Below are 13,130 nucleotides of genomic sequence, written 5' to 3'. Positions count from 1 at the left end.
GGATAACCAGACTTTGTCACCAATTTTATATGGAGGGCTAGGTCTCCACTTGGTATCTGCATATCTCTTGACTTCCGTCCTGGCCTTCTCCAGGTGATCTTTGGCGTCCCTATGTACGGTTACCAGTCTTTCAATCCAGGAATCAACTGAGGGAACCAGGGTAGGATGCGGTAGAACAGTTGACAGAACTGAAGGGTGAAACCCTTGACTGCAAAAGACGGGACTGGTCTTGATAGCCGAATGGTCAGAGTTGTTATAGGCGAATTGAGCTACCGGAATCAAAAGTGACCAATCATCCTGGACCTTGGCTGCAAAACAGCGTAGGTATTGTTCCAGGGTCTGGTTTACACGTTCAGTTGCTCCATTAGTCTGAGGATGATATCCCAATGATAATGCACGCTGGATGCCTAACATTTGGCACAGATGTTTGCAGAATTGGGATACATACTGAGGTCCATGGTCGGAGATGATCTTGGAAGGTAGTCCATGAAGCCTGAATATGTGTTTTAAGAATATCCCTGCCAATTCAAGTGAAGATGGTAACTTGTACAAGGGGGTGAAGTGAGCCATATGGGTGAACAGATCGATAGTAACCATTATGGTTGTATATCCCCTGGACGGGGGTAATTCCACAATGAAGTCTGTGGCGATTGTCTCCCAAGGACGTGTAGGTAATGAGGGTTGGTGGAGTAGACCTGCAGGTTTTCTGTTATCACACTTGTTTTGATTGCAAACAGCGCAGGCTAGGATATAAGCCCTTACACCATTAATCATCCTCGGCCACCAGAATTGCCTGTGAATGAGGTGGAGATTTGTAGTGATGCCTCGATGCCCCGAATGGAAGGTATCATGACAAAGACTTATGATCTTGTCTCTCAATCTTTGTGTGGGTACCACCAATCTCTTATCCTTAAAGAGATAGCCATCCTTAGCCACCAGGCTCCATTGATTGGTCTTGATGTAGTCCTCCCAGAGATCAGAAGAAGGTGTTTCGGTATTGACGTCTTCCAGGAAGGAATTGGCCTGGGCAACAAACACAGTATCAGGAAACATCTTCGGGAAAGCACGTGCTCCGACAGGCTCATAGTCAGGACGCCTGGATAAGGCATCTGCGATAATGTTGTTGGTTCCAGGGAAGTGATGTATGTGGAACTGGTACTGGGCAAAAAAGAAGGCCCAACGGGCTTGACGACTATTTCTGCATTCCAGGGACTGTAAAACTTGCAAGTTTCTGTGATCGGTCCGCACCTGTACAGGATGTTTGGCACCCAAGAGTAAATGGCGCCAGTCGGTAAAGGCTTGTCGGATGGCCAGTTGTTCCTTTTCCAGGACAGAGTAGTGGGTCTCGCTGGGAGTCAATGTGCGGGATAGGTAGGCAATAGGATGTTCCACCTTGTCTTCAAATTCTTGTTTTAAGACCGCTCCAATGGCATAGTCTGAGGCATCCGTTTCTACCAGGAAGGGTCTATTTATATCAGGTTGAGCCAGGATGGGACCTTGAGTGAATCTTTGTTTTCACTCCTGAAAGGCTGTCTCTTGAGCAGCAGACCAATTAAACGGTGTGTCTTTCGGTAAGAGGGCGACTATGAGATGCACTATGTCAGAAAATGTAGGTATACATTTTCTGTAGAAATTTGCAAGTCCCAGGAAGGATTGTATTTGTTTTACTGTAGTAGGCGCTGGCCAAGAGAGTATGGAGTCAACCTTGGCAGGATCCATTCCGATTCCTTTGGAACTCAGCACAAATCCGAGGTAATGAACAGTCTGGACATGGAAGAGGCAGTTTTCTGGCTTGGCTAGGTGTTTGTTTTCTCGTAGTCGTTGTAGAACTGCATTTACATGTTCCTGATGGACTTGGGGGTCATTGGAATAAATCAGTATATCATCCAGGTATACGATGATAAAAAGGAACAGCATATCTGAGAAAACTCTATCCATGAACTGCTGAAAGACCGCAGGGGCGTTGGCGAGACTGAAGGGCATTACCAGATATTCAAAATGGCTAAAAGGGGTTCTAAAGGCTGTCTTCCCCTCGTCACCTTCCTTAATCCGAATGAGGTGATAGGCACCCCGAAGATCGAGCTTGGTGAAGATGACTGCACCCCGTACTGCCTCCAAGATGTCAGAAATGAGTGGTAGAGGGTAACAATCCTTGAGAGTGCACTGGTTGAGACCATGGTAGTCCAAACAGGGTCGGAGTTCTTGGTATCTTTCTTTGGTACGAAGAATAGAGAAGCACCGGCTGGAGATTTTGAAGGACGAATGGTTCCATTAGCCAGGTTGGTGTCCAAATATTCTTGTAGGGCTCTTTTCTCAGGTTCGGATAGTATAAAAATTCTGCCGAATGGGATTACAGCCGAAGCATCTGTGTCGATGGCACAATCCTCAGGTCGGTGGGTTGGTAGAGCTTGAACAATGGCTGTTGAGAACACGCCCGAGTATGGTTGATAAATCTCAGGCACTTGGGTAATGTTGGATACACACAGAGGTGATTGCTCGGAATTCTGGGAGTTAACAGGAGGGTTATGCAGTGAGTCTTGAGACAAACAATGGGACAAGCAGAATTCAGAACCTAGAAATAGGGATCCGGCTGCCCAATTGATGTACGGGTTGTGTTTCTGGAGCCAGGGCATGCCTAAAACCATGGGGTAGTGAGCTGCCTTTATGATATCAAAACAACTTTTCCTGGTGGTTGTTTATCAAAAGCAGTAGTTCCTTAGTTTGGTGAGTAATGGGCCCAGAGGATAATGGTCTCCCGTCAATCCCTTCGACAGGTTGTATTATTTCTTTGGGTTGTCGAGGAATATTGTGTCTGGTGGCCCAGTCATGGTCTATAAATACTCCCGTGGCACCACAATCCACAAGAGCCAGGATGGGATATGGGTCTTTCTCAGTGGGTGACAAGACCGTTTGGAGGACCACTAAGGTGTTTTGGCTGGGACCATTCAAGGAAGGAATGGATGCGGAGCAGGCATCTTTCTCCCGAAGCTGTGCTCCGCTTGGGATCGGGAGCTGGCATTTCCCAAACGCCTGGGTGGTGCTATTGGGCAGTTTCTTACAAGATGTTTATCAGAAGCACAATACATGCAAAGTTCGGTATTGATCCTACGGATCCTTTCTTGCGAAGAAATCAGTCCGCGGAAGGCACCCACCTGCATTAGTTCGGGGTCTGATGTATGTTGAATGGGTGTTTCTTTGAGGCAAAGTTATTCCACGGTTGTCTTTGGAGATTTTGTCTTTGTTTTTCTTTTTTCTGCCTTTCTCTCCTGGATTCTGAAATCGATCTGTAGGGATAAATCCATCAAGGCCTGAAAGGAACTTGGGCGGGCCACTCTGACTAACTCATCCTTGACCTCGTCATTCAACCCTCTTCGGAATAGGGTGAAACTAGCTTCTTGGGACCAATCAGCTTCTTTAGCTAGTTGTTTGAAACGAGTCTCGTAAGTAAGCATATCCTGACTCCTTTGGTGGAACTCCAGAAGTCTTTCCTGGGCACTGTAGATGAGTTCTGGTCGATCAAACATGGCTTTAAAGGCTTCTATAAATCCATCATAATTATCCAGGAGTGGGTCTCCCGAGTTGACCAAGGGAGTAGCCCATGTTAAGGCATTGCCAGAGAGATGTGAAATTATAAACTCTACCTTAGCCCGGGGCATGGAAAAATAGTAGGGTTTGAACGTGAAATGTACCAGGCAGGAGTCAAGGAAGGAACGCAGGGATTTGGAGGAGCCATCATATTTGTCCACTATACCCCCTACCCGGGCACTTTCCTTGAACGCAGAATCTCGGGACAAGACATGTTGCTTTAACGCTGCATTCTCGGCCTTGAGGTTTTGAACCTCTGTAGTTAATTCTTGCATTCCTCTCATGAGGTCTTGCACTGCAGCCTCCATGTCTAATCCGATATCAGGTTCTTGGCATCTCAGTCTGTCACACCCTTGCCTTTTTCTCACCTGTTTGTCCTTGATTGCGTTCTTCTTGGGAGCTCCATCCTTCTTCTTGACTGATCGGACTTGTACAGGAAGGGCGTGAATCTTCGGGTTCGAGTGTGAGGAGTGCCGACTGCCTAAGAGCAGAGTAGCGTTCAGTATCCAGGAAGGTTATGGCGGCGGAATCCAGGAAGGAAGGGGAACAGGGTGTCCAATGCTCTGTGAGTGCCGGGGAGCAAGCGGCACCGAAGCACGAGACAGAGTCCAGGATGAAAGGGAGAATGGCCTGGCAGAAGCAGGGGCAAGTAAAAAGAGTTTCCAGGAAGGAGAAAATGATAGAAAAATGGGAAATAGCACTGATAGAAGGAAACGATACACTTGCCGAACAATTCGGAGCAGTAGCGTTGAGACGCGCAGAGCCGCGGGGGCGTGCCTATTTTCTAGGAGGCAGCACGTTGCACGTAAACACTAGAAAGCAGCGTTTCCGTACTGTCGGCCATGTTGGGAGAACCACCGACCTGATGTTGCGGTGCATCATGGACCACGAAGTGTAGAAGGGCCGGAATCAGTGATTCATGACACTATCATATCATAACCCTTTCGAGATGCACGTGATGCACGTTTGAGGTTGGGTTACATCTCAACATGTTGCCGTCTATCACTTCAGTGGAGCCGCACAGAGGCTACCCCTGGTGTCGACCCACCCTTAGGCTGGTCCATGAGAGGAGGTGAGTCCTTTTCTTCCATTGATGTACACGTAAGTGTCCTGCCCCAAAGCATGGGCTATGGTCACAGCAACCTGCTGCCACGTTGATTTCATGTTTTTGACAAAGAAATGAACAACTAGGCATGGAAAACAGGACAAAAACATTGTCATCATCATTCTATTATTAACTCCAAGACCAGATGTCAATGCAAATGACTTGAACGCCTCCATATGTGAAGGAGTTGATGTGCATAAATCAGTACAAAAGGCGCGCATATCATTGGCATTCATTGCAATCTTGCCTTCCATTGCCCCGACTTTAACTACATCACACGGATACAAAACCGTTAGCTACAAACAAGATTTTATTTTACACCAGACAATATACCTTAACGTAAAAAACACATAATATATAGTCCAAACATCATACTATTACACTATTTGATTAATACCTGAATCACATAACAAGGCTTAAAAGACAAATTCAGAAACCATAAAACAATCAAGGATTAATATGACAGATCCTTTTGAACATAGTATGTTCTATGTTCCACGCCACTATCACGAATGCTCCATAGCCCTGCATGCTTCAACCAGTGCTTCATATGTAAATAAAGTGCCAGGACCCAAATATTTTCTAGCACCCCTGCGACGATGCTAGTGGCCAGGTCCCCAGCACTGCTGCCAGTGACTTGAAGTTGGCAGAGGGGAGTCTTTTTGTTGGTGCACAACCCTTGCTGTGGTGGGGTGAATGTTTATGGGGAAAAAGTTAATAGAATCAGATGGCCGTCATACCTGGAAAGGGTGACGATAAAGCCATTGGTAGCGGTCATGCTGTGTTATAGGATGTTGTTGGGGCGTTGCCCTCTGTTGTGTGCTGGACGTCTGGAGCAGAGTGTGACGTCTGCTCTATTGCGCAATTGTAAGATTTCTCAGGGGCCTGGGAAGCTACTTTCCCTGCCTCGGAAGTTAAAAGCATCTACAAAATCGAGGCGGCTGGTGCCCAGGAATACATGTGTAAGTAGGTTGGAGAAATCTTTTGCTGAGAAGGGATGGATGAGGCAGTAGCAAGCGAGGATGTTGAACCATGTGTGGGTGTTGTCGTCGAAATTCAAGGCTACATCTTGTTACTATACTTTTAATATTTTGTGTGGTTCAAAACAACGTGCCTGCTTGTGGAAACCAAACTACTCCATGTCACCAGGCAATGTCACCTCTATACCCTGCAGTCTCACATGCTGGTTGCAAGTTTACGGTACAGCAATCCACTGGTCCAACTCACAGGTCCACCCTCTCATCCCCAATTTACATCAGTGGGAGACTCGGAGGGCCACTCGCCCATGGCCCTTTGCATACATTCCTCTACTGGTCACCCTCACAGGTCCACTCTCTCATCCCCAATATACATCAGTGGGGGAATTGGAGGGGCCACTCGCTCATGCCCCCTTTCAAACATTCCCCTACTGGTCCCCCTCACAGGTCCACTGTTTCATCCCCAATTTACATCAATGGGAGACTCGGAGGGGCCACTCCCCCATGACCCCTTGCATACATTCCTCCACTGTTCACCCTCACAGGTCCACTCACTCATCCCTATTTTACATCAGTGAGAGACTCGGAGGAGCGACTCGCCCATGGCCCCATGCATACATTTCTCTACTGTTCACCCTTATAGGTCCACTCTCTCATCCCCATTTTACATCAGTGGGATACTCGGAGGGGCAACTCACCCATGCCCCCTTGCATACATTCCTCCACTGTTCACTCTCACAGGTCCACTCTCTCATCTCCAACTTACATCAGTGGAAGACTTGAGGGGCCACTCGCCCATGGCTCTTGCATACATTCCTCCACTAGTCTCCCTCAGAGTTCCACTCTCTCATCCCCAATTTACATCAGTGGGAGACTCGGAGGGCCACTCGCCCATGGCCCCTTGCATACATTCCTCTACTGGTCACCTTCACAGGTCCACTCTCTCATCCACAATTTACATCAGTGGGAGACTTGGACGGGCCACTCACACCATTGACCTTGCATACATTCCTCTACTGTTTACTCTCACAGGTCAATTCTCTCATCCCCAATTTACATCAGTGGGAGACTTGGAGGGGCCAATCGCCCATGGCCCTTGCATGCATTCCTCCACTGATCCCCCTCACAGGGCCACTCTCTCATCCCCATTTTGCATCGGTGGGAGTCTCGGAGGGCAACTTGCCCATGGCCCCTTGCATACATTCCTCTACTGGTCACCCTCACAAGTCCACTCTCTCATCCCCAATTTACATCAGTGGGAGACTTGGAGGGGCCACTCACCCATTGACTTTGCATACATTTCTCCACTGGTCCCCCTCACAGGTCCACTCTTTCTTCCCTAATTTACATCAGTGGGCGACTCGGAAGGCCACTCCCCCATGACCCCTTGCATACATTCCTCACTGATCACCCTCACAGGTCCACTCTCTCATCCCCATTTTACATTAGTGGGAGCCTTGGAGGGGCGACTCACCCATTGCCCCATGCTTACACTCTTCCATTGGTCCACTCTCTCATCCCCAATTTACATCAGCAGGAGACTCAGGGGGGCCACTGGCCCATGGCCCCATGCATACCTTACTCAATGACCTCACCTGTACAGGCTCACGCATTCAAGCACAACATAAGACATCTCCCTCCTTTACAAGCACCATGATGAGGACTAATGGGACCCAAGAGCAGGGGGTGTTGACACAGAGGGACATTACTGTAGGCAAGGGGAAGTCAGCCTCCAGGCCTGGAGAGGAGGCGAGATTGGCTGATGAGCCACAACCAAGAACATTGGTAGATACCATTAAGTGGCAAACAAAAACTCATACCAGAAGCATCATCAAACGAATCGACTTACTAACCCATTTCCTCCCTTCCTGCTCCTCTAAAGATATCCCTACTCAGAAATCAGAGGAACAAATGTCAAGCATTCCAAACAGATGCAGCCTTTTGCCTTCAACATGGCCAGTTATTCACACCAACCCCGTTCCCTCCAAACATCTATCAATTTGCAGTGAAATGCCCAACAAATCAACCAGCCTCTCTGGTTAAGAGTCCTACGCCAAAAAGTCTGTTGAAAACATATCCCTCAGAGCTCTCACCATCTTCCTGGGTTTCCGCGAGAGGTAGAAGAGGTATTCTTTAGTGTTCAATGTCACCTGAAGTTTTGCTGGCTTCACCAGACCCACTTTCACTGCTCTAGCTAAGACGGATTTCAAGTGTGCTCAAGGATTTTCTCTTCGTGTTCGTTTCTGGAGCCAGGTTCAAAAAATTAAGATCTCCCAACGCACATTGCATAGCTGCTGTCAGGATCCTCCCTTTTTCTATAAAGTCTGTTGCCAGAAATATTGGGGTAGAACCCCCTCCTCTGTTAGTGTTCTTGTAGCTGTCATTAGACTTGATTGGGGGTCTCCCTCCACCTCCAGACCAAGCAACTCTCTGACCATTTAGCAGCAAGAAACATGGCATTAGTGCCTTCATTCACAGCAGGTAGAGCAAGAGCCCTAATGTGATCCTACCAGTGTTCTGAAGCAGCATCTTAGCTCTTGCTGCATGTCCTCTCTTCTTTTTCATAATTGTATGCATTTTCTGTTGTTGATCCTGGTAATTGTTGGGGGCATATGGCCCTGTTCATGTCAGGTTTTTTTAATCTCACACATGCATTTCGCCTACTGCCCTTCAAGCTGTAAGACCTAGTTGAAGAGCTTGTTGACTTTGTCTTCAAGGAGAAAGTTGGATTTGGTCTGTGTGGTTTAGTGCACCATCACTGGGTCTTGGGTTGGAGCGCTCAAATTAGGACGACGACTTTGGTTTCTTAGATTTTCCAGTGCAAGGGAAAAATTACCAGCATCTGACCTCTTTGTCTTCTTTTTGGACTGTGACTCTACCATAGTTGCAAGATCTCATTTGTTCCACGTATAGCTCTATGAAAGATGTGCAGGTATTTATGTGTTGTTCCATTGGGGTACATAGCACAAGTTGGGTAACCCTCCTGGTGAACTGGTTAACAAATCTCAGTCACCCCCTGTGAGCTATTGGTAATGTTACACTTCAAAGGTGTCTCAGAAATGTATAGAAAGATCAATTCTGCTCCCTTTAAAGATGCCCTCTGTGAGGAATTCAACCATCGCATGGTGGGCGTGTACTGGTCTGGGCTTTTTGAAATGTTTAATTAAATGTAATGATGGTAGACCAACCTCAGGAAAATGTGTGAAGCTAATCCACACACATTTTCCTCAGACCAAGACAAATGCATATACCTGAATACTATGGGTGGGCAAAGCCTACAGGCACAGTTTGCCCTATCATGTTTAGTTGGAATGTGACAGCCACGAATGCACCATGTCATCTCCAGGAAGGGGGAGGGTCAACCTTCCCCCTGCCATGACCAGCCTCATTAACCAACAAAGGCTCCATGGATCCTCCCTGCTCTTTTGTTAGGCCATGTAGCAGGTGGCCGCGATTAACATGCCAATAGAGGGTACTTACAACAGGTCTACAGGGGGCTTGGCTGAAGAGGTTAAGAAAGGAGACAGGAAACCTAACAACCTTTCATATGTAACTGTGTCAACCTGAAGCCAGCTCTCACCCTCAGTATTAATGACAGTGAGCTGTCATGTCTGGGACCGTGTGTTTACAGTGGGCCAGACTGCTAGGGGGACCCCATTCATAAGGTATGAGAATGTGGTTTGCAGGAGCCAGAGAGTCTGGTCTTAACAGAGACCACACAGGGAGAACCATTAACCAGAGAGACTCTTTGAAAGCAACAGACAGGACGATCGGTGAGACTTACTGTCACGAGAGAGTGAGCCCAGAGTTCTTTCTGCTGAAAAGAAGAATTAGGCCATTTTAGTTCTGGGGTACACCTTGTTCCAGTTTTCACCCCTTTACCTTTCCTGTTGAAAAGCACTCTGGTTATGACCTCACGCGTACAGGAGATTGTTGGTATGGACTCCAGGATTGGTTAGTTAAGGTAGGCTTAGCCGACACCAATCACTGAGGCCCACTTGGCTATAAAAGAGGGCTGAGCTCCCCTTTTTGCGGATCATCTGAAGTCTTCCGAAGTAGGAAAGAAGAACTCATCCTTGGACCCTGGCTGAAGGTACAATCTGCCGTACAGCTTCCACCAGTGCAGGAAGGCCAGGACCTTGAACGAGGGAAGCAAGATCTCTCCCTTTAACTTCTCTTAGGGAACAAAGGGAGATAAAGAACTCAGAGGACCCTCCAGAGCTGCTCCAGAACTGGTACCCAGCCAGCACACAGCATGCCCTGTTATGCTCTGCATCAAGGTCCCTGGACAGAGAGTGCCAGAAGGTTTCTGAGCCTACAACCAAGCACAAGGCAGCTGTCTGCAGCACACTCCTCAGTTTTGGGCCATCCACCTTAAAGGACGACACAAGCTCATTGAAGAAGCTGGGAGAAGTGCTTCGACTGTCCACCTTAAAGGACATTTGCGAGCCAGTCGAGTTCCTCGATCTGCAACTGACTGCAACACTGACCGTTGTGACGCCGCCGTCACTGAAAGAAACCCGAGACATCTCGACCAATGCTTCAAAACTGCCGATCAGCACGGAGACAACAATTCCTGACCCAAACCACTGTGTAGGCCAGCCTGCAGCTGTTCGTCCAGCTTCGCTCGCCGAACCGTAGTGCCACCTGACACCCGCAGCGACACCTGTCTCAAACACAGAAGCCTGCAAAGCACCCCATCATGGTGCTCAACTAGACCCTGTTGAGCACCATGAACATCTACAGCAAAAGGCACATTGTGGTTATGTCCCCCTGATCCTTCCCAAAAGACCGCTAGAGATATTTTGAGACACATTGCTCCCTTTGTGCTAAAGCCAAGACACCTTAACAAACTGTAAGCAAGTACCTTCATTGAAGTACCGCTTAGCCCGCTTGGAGTTCTGCTCCCGTCTTCCTGCCACGTGTGGAGTGCTAAGGACTATTGCCGTCGTGCTCAAGCAAGGATTTCTGTTCCAAGTCCCTGGAAAACACGCCCTAGAGGGGCTGGACTTGTGAGCATTTTTTTGTTTGCTAAATATGTGCTCGCTTGCGCACCCGGGCGAGCGCACCTGCATAGCAAGTACCTTCATTGAAGTACCGCTTAGCCCGTTTGGAGTTCTGCTCCTGTCTTCCTGCCACGTGTGGAGTGCTAAGGACTATTGCCGTCGTGCTCAAGGTATTAATTGCATCCCCTAACCAGCGTTCAAAGACTGGGATAGTGATTGCTTCTGGAACTCTTACACTTGTTTGTTTTTGTTCTAGCAAGGATTTCTGTTCCAAGTCCCTGGAAAACACGGCCTGGAGGGGCTGGACTTGTGTGCATTTTTCTTTTGCTAAATAAGTACTTGCTCGCGCACCCACGCGTGCACACCTGCATAGCAAGTACCTTCATTGAAGTACCGCTTAGCCCGCTTGGAGTTCTGCTCCTGTCTTCCTGCCACGTATGGAGTGCTAAGGACTATTGCCGTCGTGCTCAAGGTATTAAATGCATCCCCTAACCAGTGTTCAAAGACTGTGGTAGTGATTGCTTCTGGAACTCTTACACTGGTTTGTTTTTGTTCTAGCAAGGATTTCTGTTCCAAGTCCCTGGAAAACACACCCTTGTGTGCATTTTTTTGTGCTAAATACATGCTCGCTCGCGCACCCGCGCGCTCGCACCTGCATAGCAAGTACCTTCATTGAAGTACCGCTTAGCCTGCTTTGCCCAGCGTGTCCGGGTGTCGGGTAGGTGCGGTTTTGTGTTTTATCTTTTGTTTACTGTTGGCTGGGAAGCTTTAATTCAGCAGAAATAGGGTGGTGGGGCTCAGTGGGTTAGTTGACACCCATGTTTAGAACACTCTACACTTTAACAACGTGCATGCCAACAAACACGGTGTACTATTCTGACCCAGTGATAATAGCTGATACAACAAAGCCGTGCATTTCCCGAACATCTATCACGCTAACGCATTCTGCCCTCGCTAACCCTTTGAAGTCGAGCGTTTCAAATAATGCTTGTAAAATATTTCTATGGGGGGACAGAGGTCTGAACAAAGTTGGTAAAACTGTGCCTTTTTTCGCTCCGCCTGTTACTAGACAGGGCGCAATTCAGTGTTCAGCTGCTGCAGGAAGCTTTCGCTCTGCAGAAGTCTCCCCGATGCCGCACAATATTACACCCGGATGCGGGTACGTCTGATGCACACCGGCACCCTAGTTTGTCAGATAGTGTTGTGGTTCCTCAATATGAAAACCTGAATAGCTCCGTAATTGACCAACATGAAGCGGGTTATATATTGCTATATGCCAGTCAGTGCGAGTCTCCCATCACCATCTGCAGCAATCGCTCATTTGAGGCGGATCTTCATTCAAATGAGCGCTCAGTGGCTGGTGATTCATCATTGTATGTTCATCCCACGCCAAGGCAGTGCTCTAAAGCTCCAGTGTTTAATAGTGGTTTGCCGCAGTTAGGCAGGCCGCAGTCAGTCATGCTTGAAGTAACCCTGTCAGCAATAAATACAACCATAATGAGCTTATTTAAGCTGTTAGCTGTTAGCAAAATTGGATCAAAAGCTTATGCTTCAGGCTGGTCAAGTTGATTCAATTTATAAGTGGATCGGCAATCGCAAGATCTAATGCCAGCTTGTCCATCTAACTTAAGCGACTGTGCCACTAATGCAGTGACACTCCCCATGATTCCTGATATTATTCGACCGAAGTTGTGTGCCATGTGGCGAGGTGGAAGAGGCATCAGAAGACCTGGTGCTGGACCCTGTGACATAGCTGGAAGAGCTGGCGGATCTTGCCAGAAGTGTGGGTACGACCTTCCCCACCCGACTGAGTGACCAGCGGCTGGAAGGACATGCGGTAGGTGTGGGCTGCCCGATCACTTTTCTCGGGTGTGCAAGGCAGCCCTGCCCGTGATGGTGCCGAGAGGCCCGGCCCAGTCCGGGTTCTTGTGCCAGAATCGCCTGCCAAATGTTGCCCAGGTGGACCAGAGCGAGGAGGATCCCCCGGTGGAGGAGGCAGACGAAGAGGAGGAAGAGAACATTTTCTTCATCTCCAGTGTGGGGGCCCTAAAAGGGAAGAGCAGGAGACAGCCGAGGTGTGTGGTGGAGGTCAACAAGTCGCCAGTCCCGGTCCTAGTAGACACGGGAGCGTCAGTCAACGTGATGGCCCGTGGGCATTACAACGCCATGGACACGCCCCTCAAGCTAGTCACACCGAAAGCTTGCATCTTTGCATTCGGGGGGGCTGGAACCTATCCCGCTGGATGGTGCCTTTGTGGCGAAGGTGGAGCATGATGGTTTGCGGATCACTGCACGATTCTATGTAACACCGGTAAGCACAAACACCCTGTTGAGCTGTGCAGCGGCCGAGGCCATCGGCATTGTCAGCTTTGCTTACTCAGTGTACCTGGAGGACATTAACGACCTGCTTGACAAGTATGCCGCCCTCTTCAATGGCATTGGACAGATGGCCGGTGA

This window comes from Ambystoma mexicanum, chromosome 4q (assembly GCF_040938575.1).
Source record: "Ambystoma mexicanum isolate Mex_15411 chromosome 4q, UKY_AmexF1_1, whole genome shotgun sequence".
NCBI lineage: Eukaryota > Metazoa > Chordata > Amphibia > Caudata > Ambystomatidae > Ambystoma > Ambystoma mexicanum.
This window is presented reverse-complemented; position numbering follows the sequence as displayed.